Source organism: Pogoniulus pusillus, chromosome 3 (assembly GCF_015220805.1).
Source record: "Pogoniulus pusillus isolate bPogPus1 chromosome 3, bPogPus1.pri, whole genome shotgun sequence".
Taxonomy (NCBI): Eukaryota; Metazoa; Chordata; class Aves; order Piciformes; family Lybiidae; genus Pogoniulus; species Pogoniulus pusillus.
Window position 1 is genome coordinate 566588 of NC_087266.1, and position 20696 is coordinate 587283.

The 20696-nt window shown below is 49.3% G+C and overlaps 1 long non-coding RNA gene across 2 annotated transcripts; it reads right to left on the reverse strand.

Annotated features, from left to right (window-relative positions):
- Positions 1 to 12072: 12072 nt before the first annotated feature.
- On the reverse strand, positions 12073 to 15536 carry LOC135173324 (uncharacterized). Of its 2 annotated transcripts, XR_010301289.1 has the most exons (3): positions 15502 to 15536; positions 15085 to 15314; positions 12073 to 12690 (listed from the first exon to the last, which is right to left on the reverse strand). It is a non-coding gene; the product is annotated as an uncharacterized LOC135173324 (long non-coding RNA). The 2 variants fall into 2 exon arrangements; XR_010301287.1 differs by lacking the exon at positions 12073 to 12690 and having other exon boundaries at positions 15033 to 15314.
- Between the last annotated feature and the right edge of the window lie 5160 nt (positions 15537 to 20696).

Sequence of the window (20696 nt, forward strand, 5' to 3'; positions counted from 1 at the left end):
TAAATAATTATATATTTATCTATATAGATTTCAACTCTCACCATCTAGTTTTTATATATATATAAGATAGTAAATATTTATATATTTATTTTTATATAGATTTCACCATCTAACTTATATATAATTGTATTAAATATTTAGATATTTATATTTATATATAGATTTCAACTCTCAACATTTAATTTTTATATACAGATCCATTAAAGATGGATATCTATTTATTGGTATATAGATTTCAACTCTCACCATTCAGTTTTATATATTTTTCTTTATATATTATATAGTAAATATTTATATATATTTTTTAAAGATATTTAAATTCTCACAGTCTAATTTTATTTTTTTATATTTATATATCAAATAGTTGTATATTTATTTATATAGGTTTAAACTCTCACCATCTAACTTTATATATTTGTATCAAATATTTATATATTTATATCAAATATTTATATATTTATATATGGACTTGAAATCTCACCATCTAATTTTTATATATAGACCTATTGACGAAGTATCTATATTTTTATATATATATATTTAAACTCTCACCATCTAACTTTATATATTTGCATTAAATACTTATATATGGACTTGAAATCTCACCATCGAATTTTTATATATAGATCTATTGAAGAAGTATCTATATTTATATATATATATTTCAACTCTCACCATCTAACTTTATATATTGGCATTCAATATTTATATATGGACTTGAAATTTCACCATCTAATTTTTATATATAGATCTATTAAAGGTGCCTATATATATTTATTTATATATAGATTTCAACTCTCACCATCTAGTTTTCTATATATATATTATATATTATATAGTAAATATTTATGTATTTGTTTTTATATAGCTTTAAATTCTCATTATCTATTTTTTTAATATAACATTCATTTATATAGTTCAAAACTCTCACCACCTAAATTTCTATATTTGCACTAAATATTTATATACTTATATATAGATTTCAACTCTCATCATCTAGCTATATATAAATAATACTTATATCTTATATATTTATTTATATATATATATTTAAACATTCACCATCTAATTTTTATATCTCGATCTATAAAATATGTATATATTTATTTATATTTATATATTTAAACTCTCACCATCTAAATTTCTATGTGTATCTTTTAAATTTCCATAGTAAACAATTATTTATTTATTTATTTAGTCTATAGATTTAAACTCTCACCATCTAATTTTCTATATATATATTTTTAATATGCACATAGTAAATATTTATTTTGTCTATAGATTTCAACTCTCACCATCTAATTTTTTTATATATATTATATTTATATATTAACATAGTAAACATTCATTTATTTATATTTAATCTCTTACCACCCAATTTTATATATATATCTATAAAATAGTTATATCTTTATTTATATATACATTTCAAGTTTCACCATCTAATTATATATATATATATATTTCATATTTATATAATAAAACTTTATTTATTTAGACCGTATATTTAACCTCTCCCCATCTAATTTTAAATATTTTTTATATTTATATATTTATATAGGAAACATTTATTTATTCATATTTATTTAAACTCTCACCATTAATTTTTTAATATATATTATATATTTATTTAAATATATATATTAAATATATATCTTTTACTTTTGTCTATAGATCCAAACTCTCAGCATCTAATTTTATATATATATATTTCATAATTATTTAGGAAACATTTATTTATTTTATATATGTATATATTTTTATCTTGTATATATATTTATTTTTTATATATTTATAGATGCTATTTATTTATTTATTATTTTATATATTTAAACTCTCCCCATCTAATTTTATGTATTTTCGTATTTATGTATTTATATAGTAAATAGTTATTCATTTAGATCTATTTAAACTCTCCCCATCTAATTTTATATATATGTATATATATTTCACATGCATATAGCAAATATGCATTTATTTATTTATTTAGTCTATATATTTAAACCCTCTCCATCTAATTTTATGTTTTTATATTCATGTATTTATATAGTAAATAGTTATTGATTTAGATCTATTTAAACTCTCCCCATCTAATTTTATATATATATATTTCATATGTATATAGCAAATATGTATTTATTTATTTAGTCTATATATTTAAACCTTCCCCGCCTAATTTTATATGGGTTTATATTTCTGTGTTTATATAGTAAATAGTTACTTATTTAGATCTATTTAAACTCTCCCCATCCAATTTTATATATATATATATATATATAAATCATATGTATATAGCAAATCGGTATTTATTTGTTTATTTAGTCTCTATATTGAACCCCTCCCCGTCTAATTCGATATGTTTTTATATCTCTGTATTTGTACAGCAAATAGTTATTTCTACTTACTGAAACTCTCCCCATCTAACGGTTTCTATCTCTTCTCTTTCTGCATGCAGTAACTATGTGTGCTTTTAACCTCTCCCCGTCTGACTTTGTGCAGCTGTTTTAAAGGTGGATGTATTAACACAGCAAATATTGATTTATATCTAATCTCTCACCACCTAACTATATATGTCCCTGTACATATATATGTGTGTGTGTGTTAAGAAGAGGTTCCGCGCCCAGTTTGAGCTGCCGCTGCCCGTGTGCCTCCAAACAGCTGTAGCCTGCAGCTGCCCTGGCGGTGCCCGGGAGGCTGCCCTGCGGGTAACCGCTAGGTCAGAAGCAGGCAGCGGCGTTCGTTTGCGCTCTGCTGGTGCCAAGGGGGGCAAGCCACCCTGGCGTGCCCCTCCTGGAGCGCAGGCTGGCAAAACAGGATACTGTGGAAGCTTTTATATCTCTGTTTCTCCTTGTACTGGTCTGGGGAATAATGAAAGAGAGAGACACATAAATTCACCTCCCAGACGGGCTGGGCTCTCTCTGCTGCGCACCCCCACGCCGCTTCCACTAGCGCGGGTGTAAAATATACATGCGCGGCAGGAGGAGGAGCAGCAGCCCAGCAGACACCAGGGCTGCGCGGGGCAGCAGAGGAGCAGTCCCTCCAGCAGCTGCCAGCCCTCCCCGGAGCGCAGGCTTTGTGCTGTGTTACTCCAGTTGGAGATGAGCATTGACCCGAGAGAGCCGGGCTCTTTACCCGGGAGGGGACACAGGTGGATCTCAGGATGTTAGAAGGAAGTTCCTGGCAGAGAGAGTGATTGGCATTGGAATGGGCTGCCCAGGGAGGTGGTGGAGTGGCCGTGGTTGGAGGTGTTGCAGCCAAGGCTGGCTGGGGCACTTAGTGCCATGGTCTGGTTGGTTGGGCAGGGCTGGGTGCTAGGTTGGGCTGGCTGAGCCTGGAGCTCTCTTCCAGCCTGGCTGATTCTGTGATTCTAAGGGGTGACCTCATTCACATTTATCACTGTGTGCAGGGAGGCTGGAGCCAGGCTCTGCTGGGTGATGCCAGCGACAGGACAAAGGGCAATGGGTGGAAGCGGAGGCAAAGGCTGTGCTGCACTTTGGGGAAGGAAAGGCAAACTCTGCTCCCCAAGTCTTTGGTGAGAAAAACACTGGAAAATAAAGGAGGGGCAGGGAACCAATGCAAAGGTCTCTTTTAAGCCATCATGCTGCAACTTAAGTGAAGGAAGATGCCAGATTGAAGTTAAAAGCTTTAATTAGATGACAGGACGAGGGGCAATGGGTGGAAGCTGAGGCACAGAAGGTTCCATGAGGTGCTGAGGAAGAATTTTTTCCCTGTGAGGGTGACAGAGCCCTGGCAGAGGCTGCCCAGGGTGGGTGTGGAGTGTCCCTCTCTGGAGATAGTCAGGAACCACCTGGATGCATTCCTGTGTGATCTGCTCCGGGTGTTCCTGCTCTGCCATGGGGGTTGGAGTAGATGAGCTTTGGAGGTCCCTTCCAGCTCCTGACGTTCTATGAATGGCACCAAAACAAGCAGGCCCAAGCTGCAGGAGAATGAAGTGCACAGCACAGGCAGGCACCAAGCTCCTTTTGGCTATGGTGTGAGCCTTGTGTGGGTCTAGGCACACTCTGCAATCCAAGAAACCCAAGGAGCAGCCAAACAAAAGATGCCTTCCTGCCAGGGCTCTTTGCAGCACGTTTCTGCATATGCTATTGGGTGGGTGACTGAGACCTGACAAAAGCCCACAACAGCTTATAATAATGTCCTGCAGCAAAAGCATGGCACCAATAACCAAACAACACTTCATCACCTCTGCCACTCTCAACAGCTGCCATTAATACCGAGATCACAGCGTTAGGCCTTCTATTCCCCAGCTGACCACGCTGGTGACAGCCAGGGCTTAGGCAGTGACATTGAAAAATATTTGCAGTGACACAGCCACAAATCACTGCAGGACAGCTTTAGAACTCAATATTCACTACACTTGCATCTGCTCCGCTCTTGTTAGAGCATCTGCAGCACATTTGTTACAGGCTGAGTCCCTCCCAGAGCCCAAACATTGATGGAAAGTGATAGAAATTACTGGATGCTCAGAGATGCTCAAGTCATTGATCCATAGAACCAGAGGACCATAGAAACAGGCAGAGCTGGAAGGGACCACAAGGAGCAGCCAGTGCCAACCCCCTGCCATGCCCAGGGACACCCTACCCTAGAGCAGGCTGCACACAGCCTCAGCCAGCCTGGCCTCAAACACCTCCAGCCATGGGGCCTCAACCACCTCCCTGGGCAACCCCTGCCAGCCTCTCACCACTCTCCTGCTCAACAACTTCCTCCTCACCTCCAGCCTCACTCTCCACACCTCCACCTTTGCTCCATTCCCCCCACTCCTGACACTCCCTCACACCCTCACAAGTCCCTCCCCAGATTTTTTTGAGCCCCCTTCAGCTGCTGGAAGGCCACAAGAAGGTCCCCTGGGAGCCTCCTCTGCTCCAGCCTGCACAGCCCCAACTCTTTCAGGCTGTGCTCACAGCAGAGCTGCTGCAGCCCTCTCAGCATCCTCCTGGCCCTGCTCTGGACACTCTCCAGCATCTCCACAGCCCTCTTGTCCCAGGGGCTCCAGAGCTGAACGCAGGACTCCAGGTGGGGTCTCAGCAGAGCAGAGCAGAGGGGGAGAATCCCCTCCCTGGCCCTGCTGGCCACACTGCTGCTGCTGCAGCCCAGGCTCTGCTTGGCTCTCTGGGCTGCAAGTGCACACTGCTGGCTCCTGCTGATCTTCTCCTCCAGCAGCACCCCCAAGTCCCTCTCCTGATGTGAGGCTGTTGTCTGCGATGGCATCAGCCAGGACAGATGATGAGAAGCTCTCCTAAGGTTAGAGCTTGCTCGTGTGCAGTGTCCTCAGGGTAAGAACAAGCTCTTGTAAGCCTCATTTTCCTAACAGGTGCTGGGTTTTGTTTTCATTACTCCCAGGCAACATAAGCAGACATCAGACTGCTTAGTGGTTGCCAGAGGAGGTCCTCTTCTGTGTGGTTCAGATCCTCTCCAAGCAGGCTGTAGCTTTCTGAGCATGGTTGCTGGCAGGTGCCCTGGCTTCAGGTGCCCTGGCTTCAGGTGCCCTGGCTTCAGGTGCCCTGCCTCTGAAAGCATTCAGGACATTCCATGTTTGCTTTGCACAGGGTTGTGCTACTAAATCACTTCAGCAGGGAAGAGAAGTTGCTGAAGAGCAGTGATGAACATCTGCAGCAGTTCAGGAGAGGGACCCAGCAGACAGAAGGAGAGAGTCACTTCCATCACCACATCCTGTCCTCGTTCACTGTGCTGCAGTGTTCCACCTGGACCTCACAGCAGTTGGATGTGAGAGTCAGAAGCACAGAATCAGTCGAGGCTGGAAGGGACCTCAAGGCTCTTCTAGTTCCAACTCCCCTGCCACGGGCAGGGCTCACATGACAGCAGATGCCTATACTGGGACAGCCCCACAGTTTCTAAGCCAAACCTGTCCACCTGCCTTGTCAAACATCCACTTAGGCTAATCCAAATGGATCCCAAACAGGAATGTGGAAGGGAAGGGCTATATAAGGAGGGGAAAGGAGAGAGATCCACCAAGCTTGTAAGGATTTGAAGGTGGCACTGTGACTGAGGGGTCAGAGTGCAGATGATCTGTGCCAAGCTCTGCAGGGGCAGAAGAAGAGGGAATTGTTGGAAACCAGTAGGTCTGTTTGAAGCAGAAGACAGCCTCTGCTGGGTGGTGATCCTCTGGCACTCCTCCTACAGGACAGTCTGGAGTGAGAGAGAATCATAGAATCAAGCAGGCTGGAAGAGAGCTCCAAGCTCAGCCAGCCCAACCTAGCACCCAGCCCTGCCCAACCAACCAGACCACGGCACTAAGTGCCCCAGCCAGGCTTGGCTGCAACACCTCCAGCCACGGCCACTCCACCACCTCCCTGGGCAGCCCATTCCAATGTCAATCACTCTCTCTGCCAGGAACTTCCTGCTAAAGCAGCAGCAGGCCCAGAAAAGCATCAGGCAGATTGCTGGGCAGCAAGCTCCTACAGCAGGACTATGAAAGCTGCTAGTGGTGCACCTTGTGATGGACGAAGGCACTGGGCAAAGGCAGTGCCCTGCAGCCGGTGCCCAACCTCCCTGCACTGCCCTGAGGAGCACCTCCTGTTGCTGTTGTCTGGTTACTGGCAAGGAGGACCACTGCTCTCATGCAGCAAGGAGTCTTCTGGGCTGGCAAGGGTCAGAAGTTGTTGCTAGGGCATGGTGAGGCTCTGTATTAACATTCCCTGCTCAGTTTGCTTCTGACACACCAGCTACCAGGACAGATGGCTGTGCTGGCCAGGAAGCCTTTCAGAAATGCCAACTCTTTGGAGCACATTGGAGAGCCTGTTCAAGAAGGGGGATGATTAATTCTTAATAGCAAGTTGTGGAGCATATTGAATGACACATTCCTACATTAGCCAGTGATATATAGCCCGCTGGTCCTGTGCCATGCTGACTAGCAGCTCATTTCCAGCCAGGCAGAGGTTATAGATAATGCAGTAGGTAAGGGACAGAGCCATAAAGCTTTGGCTTCTCAGCTGGGCCAGAATCTTTGGGAACTTCATTTGGGCTTGAATGATGACTGTCTTGGATGCTGGATATTAAACAGAGGCAGCAATAAAGGTGTGCAATGCCAATCCTGTCCCTGCTTCCCTGAGGCAAGAGGCACAGCCCAACAGACTTAAATTGAGATGAAGCACAGAAGGTCAGGCACGTGCCTGAGGATTAATCAAGCTGCTTTGTCCGGAACTTTCTCTCTGCTTAGTGTGTCCTGCTTGTTGTTGCTCACCTTTCTAGCACACAGCAGGTGTAGTGACTTCTGCATTCACCAATCACTGTAAGGCCTCAGAACTAACCCAGCATCCAACTCCAAGGACTGCTGCTGCCTTGCTGTGCTCATCCAAACCCCTACAGCTGCTTTCAAAGAGCACCTAAATCCTTTCACATCAACTTTCTCATGCTCCTGCCACAGGTCTCAGCCCTTTTCTACTCCTGATCTCTCCAACTATGAAACCTGGGTGGTGTTGAGAGGCTGGGTGCATGCATCACTCCCCCCACTGTGCTTCTGCCCTCAGTGGTGCTCAGCTCTTCCTCACTGTGATTCTTCCACATCGTGCACCCAGTTCCATAGTCTGAAACTAAAGCAGCTCAAATGGTTCAGTGCAATAATGAAGCACACACTTGAAATTGAAAGTGATATTTGTGAATTCATTTGGAGCCTTCCTAAATGCCAGTGGGGGCTTCATGCTTCTGTTTCAGTTTGTCTCTGCAGGCATCTCAGCTGCTTCCTCGCTGATACAACCTGAGGGGTCTGCTTGGAAGGGACCTTTAAATGTCACCTGGTCTGACCTGCAGTCAGTAAGGACACTGTCAGCTAGAGCAGATTGCTCAGAGCCCCACTCCACCTGGCCTGGAACGGGACTTAAAGTGAGGCACCCTGGCACAGGGGGACTTCAAACAGAGCATCCCCTCCAGGGAGGCTGCAGGGGTGTAAACTACACTCTTCTGGACAGGGTTAGACAGAGCAGCCCTTCCTTCACTCTTCTGTCCTTTGAACTCCTTCATCAAGACAGCAGCTCCAAGAGTGCAGAGGGAAGAGGCCATGGAATCATAGAATCAAGCAGGCTGGAAGAGAGCTCCAACTCATCCAGCCCAACCTAGCACCCAGCCCTGTCCTCTCAACCAGACCATGGCACTAAGTGCCCCAGTCAGGCTTGGCTGCAACACCTCCAGCCACAGCCACTCCACCACCTCCCTGGGCAGCCCATTGCAATGCCAATCACTCTCTCTGCCAGCAACTTCCTCCTGACATCCAGCCTAGACCTGCCCTGCCACAGCTCGAGGCTGTGTCCCCTTGTTCTGTTGCTGCTTGCCTGGAAGAAGAGACCAACCCCACCTGGCTGTGTGCCACACAGCTTGGTGCCATCTGCAGACTTCATGAAGAAGAAGCCTGAAGTAGCTGAAGGCTGCACCTCAAAGAAGTTTTGTTTGTTTGTTGAGCACAAACAATTCCCAGTAAGTTCCACACAGTATTTTGGCAGTGTCTGTGCAGATGAAGCTATTTCCATGCTCCTTAATCCCTTTGTCAAGATCAAACACAACTCCAGGCTGGGCAGTGAGTGGCTGGAGAGCAGCCCTGAGGAGAGGAACTTGGGGGTGCTGGTGGAGGAGAAGCTCAGCAGGAGCCAGCAGTGTGCACTTGCAGCCCAGAAAGCCAAGCAGAGCCTGGGCTGCAGCAGCAGCAGTGTGGCCAGCAGGGCCAGGGAGGGGATTCTCCCCCTCTGCTCTGCTCTGATGAGACCCCAGCTGGAGTCCTGCATCCAGCTCTGGAGCCCCTGGGACAAGAGGGCTGTGGAGATGCTGGAGAGTGACCAGAGCAGGGCCAGGAGGATGCTGAGAGGCTGCAGCAGCTCTGCTGTGAGCACAGCCTGAAAGAGTTGGGGCTGTGCAGGCTGGAGCAGAGGAGGCTCCCAGGGGACCTTCTTGTGGCCTTCCAGCATCTGAAGGGGGCTCCAAAAGAGCTGGGGAGGGACTTGTGAGGGTGTGAGGGAGTGTCAGGAGTGGGGGGAATGAAGCAAAGGTGTAGGTGTGGAGAGTGAGGCTGGAGGTGAGGAGGAAGTTGTTGAGCAGGAGAGTGGTGAGAGGCTGGCAGGGGTTGCCCAGGGAGGTGGTTGAGGCCCCATGGCTGGAGGTGTTTGAGGCCAGGTTGGCTGAGGCTGTGTGCAGCCTGCTCTAGGGTAGGGTGTGCCTGGGCATGGCAGGGGATTGGCACTGCCTGCTTCTTGTGCTGCCTTCCAGCCCTGCCTGATTCTGTGACATGCAGCAGTACTTTCAGGCTGGGAGCTGTGTCTTGCCTGGCCAGGCAGGGTGACCCAGAGATCTAGCTGGCATTTCCAGCAGCCTTACAGAGTCTCTCCAAACCTTTGTGAGGCTGCTGAAGGAAACAGCTGGAAATTCAGCCTTCCAGCACTTCCAGCTTTGCAGTGCAGTAGGACAAATACTTTCACTTGCCTCATCTGAGGAACAAATCTTCATTTCTCCTTATCCAGCTAATGAAGCATTTTGTTCTCTTAGCTTTCATCTGGGATCAAGACAAAGGATCCATTTTTTAAAGGCAATAAGAATTGGAATTGAAATGAGTGAGTGGTTGGGAAACAAGAAACCCTCAGTGCTGGAAATGCTTTGTTACGACTGAATAAACTGAATATGCTCAGTATGAGGAGTAATGATGCGACTGATTGAAGGGTTTGACATCCCTGCACAGGAAAGAGCATTGGCAGGCTCTTGCTGCTCTTGCATGGGCACCACAGCTCAGCAGAGAGCAGATGGCAATGTGGCACTGCAGCCATTTGGCACTGCAGCCTGTGTGCCACTTGGGAACGTTTTCTGTGGCAGACAGGAGCTGGGGCAGCAGCAGAGCATCCGGTCCCATGGACTTGTGAGGATCCAAGTGGCTCAGCAGGTCCCTTAATGCTTACCTCTGGATTACAGGGGGACTACACTGGTCCCTGACTCCATCTGCCAGCTCAGTCCACCTGTCCTGGAGACAACCTGTCCCACTAATGAAGATTGAGACAAAGAAGGTGTTAAGCACCTCTGCCTTTTCCTCATCCTTTGTCACTATATTCCCCTCTCCAAAAAGGACTGGAGCTTGTCCTTGCTCCTTCTCTTGCCATCAATATACTCTGGGAACATTTTTATTCTCCTTCACAGCAGAGGCAGCTTCAGCTCTAAAGAGACTTTTGCCTCTCTCATTTTTTTTCCTACAAGACCTAGCAACTTAGCAGCCCTCCAGCAAGAGATGCCTCTGCTGGTGTTGCCTCCTGAGCACACCTTGCTGGTGCCAGGCTCAGTGGATTACGTGCAGGGTGCATGTGAGAGCAAAGCAGCACACCTCCAGCTCTTGCCAAGGTCTGTGTCAGCAGCTCATGGCCAAGTGGTTCATGGGTAGTCACCATGAGGGTTAACCTACCTGCAGCTCTCTTGCATGAGTGTGGGTCTCTTTTTCACCTCTCAGAGCTGTCAGAGGCAGAATTTCTGTCTACAACTACCCAGAGTGACATAGCGGAGAGGCTGCTGCTGGGCTCTTCTCACAGGTAGCTGGAGACAGAAGAAGGGGGAATGGCCTCAAGCTGAGACTGAGGAGGTTTAGATTGGACATTAGGACAAAGTTTTTCATAGAGAGAGTGGTCAGGGACTGGAATGAGCTGCCCAGGGAGGTGGCGGAGTCACCCAGCCTGGATGTGTTTCAGGGTGGTTTGGATGTGGTGCCTGGGGCTGTGGTTTAAGGTGAACCTTGCAGAGTGGGGTTCTAGGATGGACTTGGTGATGCTGAGGGGCTGTGCCAGCCTGCATGGTGCTGTGGTTCTGCATTCACCCAGGGCATGCTTGCTCACAGCCAGCAGCAGCACAGGCCACCGCGGTGCATGGCAGCAGACACTTCAGAAGGTTAGCAGGCTGCGAGCCAGGACAGCAAACCCAGGCTAGCATCTCACAGCAGCTGCAGCCATCCTGCCACTGCCGCTGAGAGGTGACAACAGCTCTCCCTCTGCCTTGCAGAGCAAAGGCTCCAGATGCTGCTCACCTCTTCTGCCCATTAGGAAATCCCCTTCTGACAGCTGTTGGTGAGGTGGGGAGCACTTACTTGCCCTCTTTCTAACTTCTAAGTTCCTGTCACACCCTGCAGGTGCCCACCTCACCCTTCACAGGGATTTGGTCTCAAGATGGAACCAAGTTTGGGAACATGCTTTGAAATATCAGAAGACATTTTTTTAACTCCATCACATCCATCTTCTGTTCAAGATTATCTAGCCAGACTGTGCTAGTTTGAGCCTAGCTCTCATGGCCAAGAAGGCCAATGGGATCCTGGGGTGTACTAGGAAGAGTGTGTCCAGCAGATCAAGGGAGGTTCTCCTCCCCCTCTACTCTGCCCTGGGGAGACCTCATCTGGAGTACTGCCTTCAGTTTTGGGCTCCCCAGTTGCAGAGGGACAGGGATCTGCTGGAGAGGGTCCAGCAGTAGGCTATGAGGATGATGAGGGGACTGGAGGGCATGGCTGATGAGGAGAGGCTGAGGGACCTGGGGCTGCTTAGTCTGGAGAAGAGAAGACTGAGAGGGGATTTGATAAATGTTTATAAGTATCTGAGGGCTGCCAGGAGTGGGGAGGGTGGGGGGACAGGCTCTGTCCACTGCTCCCTGGCACAGGACAAGCAGCAATGGATGGAAGCTGCAGCACAGGGGGTTCCAGCTCAACACAAGGGGGAACTTCTTTACTGTAAGGGTCACAGAGCACTGGCACAGGCTGCCCAGAGAGGTTGTGGAGTCTCTTTCCCTGGAGACTTCCAAGGGCTGTCTGGATGTGTCCCTCTGTGATGTGTGTTATATAGCATTGTCCGTCTCCCCCCCCCCCCCTCCCCAACTTAGGAAATCAGCCAGACTGGACTCAGAGGCTCTGGAAAGTGACTGAAGCTTTTTATTTACAGCTTAGCACAACATACAAGCAGATAGTTACAACAGATACAGCTACACACAGCAATATACCAGTTAAAAGTTCATACAGAAGCACCACAGCCCTCCCAGAAACCTGAGACCCCAGGAGAGGCTCCCAACCACCCTCCCACCCCTCTCTCTTACCCCAGATCTTGCCTTATGTTTAAGGTAGTTTGGAGGGTCAGCCAGGGGGGTTAGGAAGCAGATGGATTAGTCACACAGACGGCAGGTTAGGTGAGAGAGAGTTCAGCCAAAGCCCAGAAAGCAATTCTGTTATCCATGTTTGGGTTCTCGTTCTTATCCATCTCAGCAAGCCTATGAGTGCAGCAGACATCAGCATTGTTTCCTCTTCACAGCCTGCAAGCTAACTGCTCTCACCAAAGCATTCTAACTAGGCTCAAACTAGCACAGTCCCCCCAGGCACAGCGCAGCCTTTGCCCCACGATTTCCACTCGTGTGCTATTTCCAGGCGATCTGAAGAGATTTCCTCTGGCTGGCGCATGAGAAATTGCAGCTCCTGCTTAATTAAAATCCAGAAGCCCTAATGTCATTCCACCAGGGGAGAGAAGAAGGGCTGGAACAAGTCGTCACACGCGCGGGGGATTAGCGCGGCGCGGGGCTCAATTGTGCACTTCCTCCTGCGGCCTCCTCCTCCTCCTCCTGGCTTCCTTTGAGCGAGCCTCAAAACTTGGTGAGCGGCATTGAGGCGAGGCTGCTGCTGCGCTCCGCTAAGTGTGCTTTAGACACATTGTTAACATAAGGCCAGCTCTGTAATACAGCATGGACAATTAAGTGCACGATTTTTGTATAAATGCAAAATCCCTCACTGTGAATTATTTAATTAATGCTCCACAGTTCATTTAATAGCTCTCTTTCAAAGGCCATTTCACTCACAGAAAACTAATTTTCGTTCTCCGGGTTGATTTAATTAGATTGCATGATCTATGGCGGCGCTAATTCAGCGGCTCTCGCCGCGCCGCCTAGCCCCTTGCTCCTATTGTCGGCAATCTGTCAGCCCCATTTTTAACGGTATTGAAAAATTCAAGCTTTATTATTGCTCGCTCACTCTTTCTCCCCCATCAGGAGGAAAGTAATGAGCTTTTCTTCTTATGAGAGCAAGCGGAGAGCGCGGTGCCCTTAGCGCTGGGGGCGGCGAGCAGTATTAACAGCCTGATTCATGAGTTAAGTTTCCGAGCGCCCGTGGCTATTAGCGCTCGCTCCTCTGGCTGTCATTTAGTTAAAAAGACTCTCCGGTTAATTCACTCTTTTAATGAGACTCTGCTATTCAACTAATGTATTTTACTGTATGAAAGGTCACACCAGGAAGCAAAACAGATTGGAGGGAATGTAGCGGGAAGCCTGGCTGTCAAGAAACAGTTCAAGCCTCGCAGGCATTTCGCCGTCGCGGCGCTCGTAATAGGCTACGGAACTGATGGGCCGGCGCTCACCTCAACAGTTGAGCGCCATAAATCACGGCTAAATGGAAAGCAGATTAATCAGAGGCACAGACAAAAAGAGCACGTGTTTCATTACCCATATAATCACCGACATGATCGCCAGACAAGCCGGGCGAGCCGTGCGCGGCGCTGACAGAACGCGGCGCGGCTCCGCGGAGCTCTGCCCGCTCAGGCTTTCCATTAAGTAGCTGCTCTGCCAGACCTCGGGCGAGGGAGGGCCGCTGGCCTCGGGGGTGGCGTGGAGGGAGCGGCCGGGAGACAGGAACGTAAGGGGCTGTGTTTGAGCGGGAGGGGCCAGTGATGCTTTCCCTCCGCGATGGCTCCCGCATCATCCCCTGCGTCACGGAAAGCGCACGGGAGCCGGCATGACCTGCTCCTCTTCATCCCATCCTCACGGGAACCCCCAGCAAGCCAGACCCAGCCTGCTTCCCACCCTTCGCTGGTTCAATACACTGTCCCCTTAAAGGCATGCTAAGATGTGCCGAGCCTTAACCCCCGGGGCACTCTCACTGGCATGGATCCTGTGCTCCTCCGCGTCATTTCCTCACCGCGCTCCCCCTCCTCGCTCCCCCTGTCCGAGCCGCTGGGAGTTGTGCGTGGTACAAACATTCACAGCCCACAGCTTCTCCCTGGCCAGCTTCTGACAAGGCAGATGTTGAGAATCTGGTTTGCCTCAGCATCTCTGCTTGGGACAGCCAATGGAAAAGGTTAGGGGGGTTGATGTTCTGAGCACTGCTCATTAATTTCCAGAAGGAGAAAAGAGAAGAGCCTCTGCTTTTAGCAGCATTGCATCTGCCTGCCGAGGTGTAAACCAGCCGAGGGTATGTGTGTGTCTTATTCATTTTTAATTAGCGCCATTGGGGGGGGGGGGGGGGCTGGGGGGGAACCTCCAGCACTTCAGGGGCAAAAGTACATTATTTTTGTAGAAGCTGCCATTCCCTCAAACTACAGTAAACAAATCATCCTGATTTAAATTTCCCCAGCAACTCCCGAGCAGGGAAACCGTATGCTTAATTACTAACCAGCTGTTGCAAACAACACCCCCCAGCCTCCGCGGCGCTCATGCCGCCGCACGGGTGTTAAAACCTGTCAGCGAGGGATCAGCAAAGCTCTGGGAGCAGAGAGCTGCTCACTTTAACCCCTGAACCAGATAATCTAACAGTAATCCATTCAAAACTAATCAAACATTTACAGAAAGGCGCCGGCGCCGAGGAAAACAATTCATCATCTTCATGCGCTCATTACGCTGCCAACGTCTCAATCTACCTATGCAAATGAGGCCTGGGATCTGACACGGGGTCCATGTACAGAAATTATAAACAAATATTCATCCATTATGCTGCTGAAATTTAACAGCTGGAGCACTAACAGTAGCTGAACTCCAAGCCCCGAGTATCAATTATTTATGAACCTAAAACTGACAAGACTGTCTAGGTGAATTAGCTGCGTCTGTCAAGCCCCCATATAAATCCCAGCCTACTGTAAAACTCATTTTCATAGAATGTATGTACAAGGCTGACAATACATCAACAGCACAGCATTAATAATTGAGAGCAATGGCACCATCAGGGAGCACCTAGAAGCTCTGCTCTGCAATAGAGTTGATATTACGAATAAAAAAGTCAAATAAAATGAATTTCCCATAAACAGAGAATCAAATAAAGCATTTCTCTAGGACTTTATATTCAATTTGCTGAGGGCTTACCAGTTGGTACTTGCATTTTTAGGGACTGTGAGTGTCACCTGAAGTTGTTCCATTATTTTTTTTCCCCTGCCATTGCTGAAAATGCCTCAGAATGTTTAGGCCCCAGTGATGAACACTGCTTAGCATCTACTTTATTTTCACAGAGTAGGAGCTCAAAGGGAGCTGAAGGTGAGAGGCAGATGGAAAGCTTTGTTCACAGTGAGCACTGCTGTGTGCTCTGGCTCATCACCCTGGAAAAAAGAAAAGAGATCTACTGGCAAATAAATGCAGCTAATTGGAAGCTAAAATCAGCCACCACCAGTGAGTGATGTTAGAGCAACCATCTGAGCCTAGCCCTAGCTGACCGGGGGGCCAAGCAGGCCCCCCGGCCTTTGGATCCCCTCCACCAGTCACCCAGTGGGCACCACAGGCACTCACCAGTGATGATCCGAGGAGGATCTTCTGCCCAAATGGGCAAGCTTGGGGCTTGCCTTGCCTGGGGCCATTAAATAGGGGAGTGGGCAGGGAGGGCAAAGTGGTCGCAGCTGGGGTGGGAGGAGACTCCAACAGGACCCAGGTGCTGTGGGTTTGGGGGGAAAGGGGAGAATGCAGTGTGGGGTGGGAAAGGGGCAGGTGTGGTGGGGAAGGGGAGGTGGTGCTGAAAGGAGGGAGATGGAGAGGAAAAGGGAGGGAGATGGAGAGGAAAAGGGAGGGAGATGGAGAGGAAAAGGGAGGGAGATGGAGAGGAAAAGGGAGGGAGATGGAGAGGAAAAGGGAGGGAGATGGAGAGGAAAAGGGAGGGAGATGGGGGAAAGGAAGGAGATAGAAATAAAAGGAATAAGATGGGGGACAATAGGAGATGGAGAGAAAAATAAGGAGATGTAGAGGATGGAGATGGAGAGGAAAAGAGAAAGATGGGGAAAAGGAAGGAGAAAGGAAAGAAAAGGAGTAAGATGGGGGACAATAGGAGATGGAGAGGAAAGGAAGGAGAGGGGGAGAAGTGAGATAGAAAAAGCAGTGAAAATGCAAGCTGGCCTGTAGTGCTTGCACTGAAAGCAGCCTGCTCACCACCAACCCTCTGTCACTTGTGCTTGGAGGAGTAGGCAGAACCTCTGGAATCTCAGAAGTGGGGAGCACAATGTTTCTGAAACTCTCTCAGGGTACAGAAGGTGAAAGTAAATGTGGGGCTTGTAAGAGGCAGTAATGCTTCCAGAGAGAGTGACAAGGAAATTAACAGAGCACTTCTGAGTCAGGAGAAAGAGACTCGGAGGCAGAAAAATGGCCTTAGTGACACACACTTAGACATCAAAGCAGAACAAACAATTTGATTTTGAGAGTGAAGTGTAGCGAATGCTGCAGAGCCATCTCCTCCTCCGTGGGGTGCTGCCACTCCCGGCTCAGGCAGTACGTGTGAGAGACCGGGGGAGGCACTGACTACTGTGCCAGATAAAGGAGAGGGAGATGAGCATTGCCTGCCGAGGGCTGATGCCTCCTGCATCAGTGACTCCTGGAGGAAGAGTTCTTTGGCGAAGCTGGGAGAGGTGGGATCCTGCCTGCTTGGCTCGGTTGCTTTCTCTTCACAAGAGCAGAGGAGCAGCGTAACGACGTTAACTGCTGTTGCTAATAGCCACCGGAGGGATGTGCCCTCGCAGGCACAAAGCCCGAGGCAAGCCTGTCACCCCACCCAAGTGCTCAAGACAGGACTTCTTTTGGGTTTAGCAGGTGCAGCCATCCTAGGCTGGCTGGCTGGATCTGAATGGATGTCACCTGCAGTGCCCCTCAGTGCCTCGGGCCTGTGGAAAGACATTTTCTGTTCCCATCCCTAAGGATTTTCCTCAAGGACTTCTAACACAGGCTCTGGGCAGCCTGCTCGAGGGTAGGGTGTCCCTGCCCATGGCAGGGGGGTTGGAACTGGATGATCCTTGCGATCCCTTCCAACCCTGCCTGATTCTGTGATTCCAACAGCAGGAAGACCTCCCTGCCTGCTGGGGCAAGGGGACAGGGCACTGTAAGCCACACACAGGAGAGCTGTCCAAGGTTAGACCGTGAAGTTGGCTTGCTGCCCCCGAGCCCGATGACATCTGCCACCCTGCAGGTGGCTCCTGCAGCAAACTGAGCCTTGCACCGGGGGCACCTCTTGCATTATCTCTTTCAGTCAGAATCCTAACCCCCCTGGAACACTTTCTCTTTTCCCAAAGCCATGGCTTTCCAGCTTCCCCTCGCAGAGGAGCCACAAGCTGACACTCCTGCTCCTGCTGCCACACACCATGGAGCAGCGGAGGCAGAGCTGCCTGCGTTGCCCTGCTGCCCTGGCAGCACTCCCCACCTGCAGGCACAAAGAGCTTCGATTAGGGCCACAGTTCCCAGCAGCATCCCTTCAGGAACTCCCTGCACACAACTGGCAACTGGGAGATGGATCCTTTCTTCTCCAGAGGAGAAAAAAAGGTGTATCCAGCTCTCCTTTTCTAACTCCACCAGGCACTGGGGGCTAAGGGGGGACTACAAGAAGCACCATAGAATCACAGAGTGGGTGGGGTTGGCAGAGCCATCACAGGTCACTTAGTCCAAGCTCCCTGCAGCCCTTAGCAACACTTTAGCTACATCAGCTTGCCCAGGGGAATGTTGGGGATAGCCTTTTAGCAGGGCCTGATGTGACAGGACAAGGTGGGGGGCGGTGGTTTAAAACTTAAAGAGGAGAGATTGGGACTAGATAGAAGGAGGAAAGCATATTTTACACTGAGAGTAGTGGAACACTGGCCCAGATTGCCCAGAAAGGTGGCAGGTGCCCAATCCCTGGGAACATTCTAGGTCAGGATGGACAATGGGATGAGACTGAACAAGGGCAGGGTTCTACACTTTGGCCACAACAACCCCAAGCAGCACTACAGGCTGGGGCCAGTGTGGCTGAGAGCAGCCAGGCAGAGAGGGCCCTGGGGGTGCTGGCAGAGAGGAGCTGAAGCTGAGGCAGCAGTGCCCAGGTGGGCAGCAGAGCCAATGGCATCCTGGGCTGGCTCAGGAGCAGTGTGGGCAGCAGGACAAGGGAGGTTCTTGTGCCCCTGTACTCAGCACTGCTCAGGCCACACCTGGAGTGCTGTGTCCAGCTGTGGGCTCCTGAATTGCAGAGAGCTGTTGAGGTGCTGGAAGGTGTTTGGAGCAGGGCAGCAAGGCTGGCGAGGGGCCTGGAGCACAGCCCTGTGAGGAGAGGCTGAGGGAGCTGGGGGGGTGCAGCCTGCAGCAGAGGAGGCTCAGGGCAGAGCTCATTGCTGCCTGCAGCTGCCTGCAGGGAGGCTGTAGCCAGGTGGGGTTGGGCTCTGCTGCCAGGCAAGCAGCAAGAGAAGAAGGGGACAGAGTCTGAAGCTGTGGCAGGGCAGGTCTAGGCTGGATGTTGTTAGGAAGTTTTTGGAAGAGAGAGTGATTGGCATTGGAATGGGCTGCCCAGGGAGGTGGTGGAGTGGCCGTGGCTGGAGGTGTTGAAGCCAAGCCTGGCTGGGGCACTTAGTGCCATGGTCTGGTTGGTTGGGCAGGGCTGGGTGCTAGGTTGGGCTGGCTGAGCTTGGAGCTCTCTTCCAACCTGCTTGATTCTATGGTTCTATGACTCTGAGCAACCTGCTCTAGGTGCAGATGTCCCTGCTGATTGCAGGGGAGATGGACTGGAGAAGCAGGTTGGGCTGGATGAGCTTGGAGCTCTCTTCCAACCTGGTTGATTCTGTGATCCATTGAAGGACCCAAACTCTTTCAGGGTCTGTGATTGCAGTCAGTCATGATTTTGACCTGGAATTATCTAACACCTGTCAGGTTTTCACTGTGAAGGGTTACAGGATTAGGCAAACCTGCTCACCTGGTAAAGAAAACCATTACCAGCTCCCATCCCTGGCTCTTCCAAGTGCCAGCTTACAGTCTGCCACCACCCTCCACCCAAAGCCACTTGACAGCAGCACGGCAGAGGGGTGGGCAAACTCCCCTGGCTCTCTGGGCATGAATCTTCAGAGTCTCCTTAGAGAAAGTCATTGTTTGCTACTGCCCAATAACCACTGCCTGCTGGCAAAGCTGCACTTGCTCATGTTTGGGAGTTCTTCGGGGTGAGCGGAGGGAGGAAGGTGCAAGAGGAGGCAGGCTCCATGCTCACACCCTTTGGGCTGCTCAAGTGGGGGTTAAAAGCTTGGAACGAGAGAGGTCAGCCACAAAGGAAGAGCGATTGGAGCACTTGTGTGAGCCTGAGCTAACATTTCATCTGTGCAGGGCTCTAGGAGGGCTGCCTGCTGCATTTCCCAGGCACCAGCTCAACAGCTGTGTGTTTGCCTTTAATTTCTGAGAGGGCTTTCTCTGCACAATGGCTCTGTGATTCCTCGAGACTTCTTTAGCTAGAAGTGAGCCAGGAGCTGAGAGCCTCATAACTGTAACTCAGAAACTGGATTTGGAGCTGAAAAATAATTCAAAATGGGGGGGGGGGGGAGAGTGCTTTTTGTGAATTGGCTGTGCCTGGTGATAACTCCTGACTTATTCTTCCCTGCCGTCGCAGTAAGCTATGATGCTGGGGACCTGCTTTTGTGCCTTAAAAAAGATAACTCTCTTGTTGGGAAGAAAATTGCCTCCCTGACATAAATCTTTGGAACAGGAGCTCAGAAAAAATGGAAAATACATTTCGAAAAACAGACCTAAAAAAATCAACTATCCCCAAGCTAAACAAGCACTAATTTAGGAACATTCCACTTTAATTTAGTGATGGCTGAGGGAAGAGCCCTCTGGTGTGCCCAGAGAGGCAGAATTAGCCTTTGGATGGGGCTTTGGTGGCAACAACAGCAGAAGGACATCCAAACTGCAGGCAGCCAAACCAGCTGGTTCACTGAACCCCACTCGTGATCACTGCAGGCACTTCTCATCATGTCTCCGACTTGCTCCTCTGCTGAACTGCACCAGATTGGTAATTAAGGGTTTCCCTTCCACTGCTCTCTCTGATCTGAGCCAGAAGTGTGCACTTGCAGCCCAGAAAGCCAAGCAGAGCCTGGGCTGCAGCAGCAGCAGTGTGGCCAGCAGGGCCAGGGAGGGGATTCTCCCCCTCTGCTCTGCTCTGCTGAGACCCCACCTGGAGTCCTGCATGCAGCTCTGGAGCCCCTGGGACAAGAGGGCTGTGGAGATGCTGGAGAGTGCCCAGAGCAGGGCCAGGAGGATGCTGAGAGGCTGCAGCAGCTCTGCTGTGAGCACAGCCTGAAAGAGTTGGGGCTGTGCAGGCTGGAGCAGAGGAGGCTCCCAGGGGACCTTCTTGTGGCCTTCCAGCATCTGAAGGGGGCTCCAAAGAAGCTGGGGAGGGACTTTGGAGGGTGTGAGGGAGTGTCAGGAGTGGGGGGAACAGAGCAAAGGTGGAGGTGGGGAGAGTGAGGCTGGAGGTGAGGACTTCCTTCTGAAATTAGTGTCTAGGTTTAACCCAGGGAAGGAAAATATCTGTGACCAGAGTCACTCATCCCCAGGCTGTGGGAGATCCCCTGGAGCAATGCTCTGTGGGTCCATTGTCCCCTGGTCTACAGCAGAGCCGTTAGTGGCTTGGGCACAGGCTGGGGTGGTGCAGCTGGGTTTATGGATGGCATTTCCTAACTCAGAAGTTGCAGGGTCAGGAGTGAAGAAATGTTCTGGAGGAA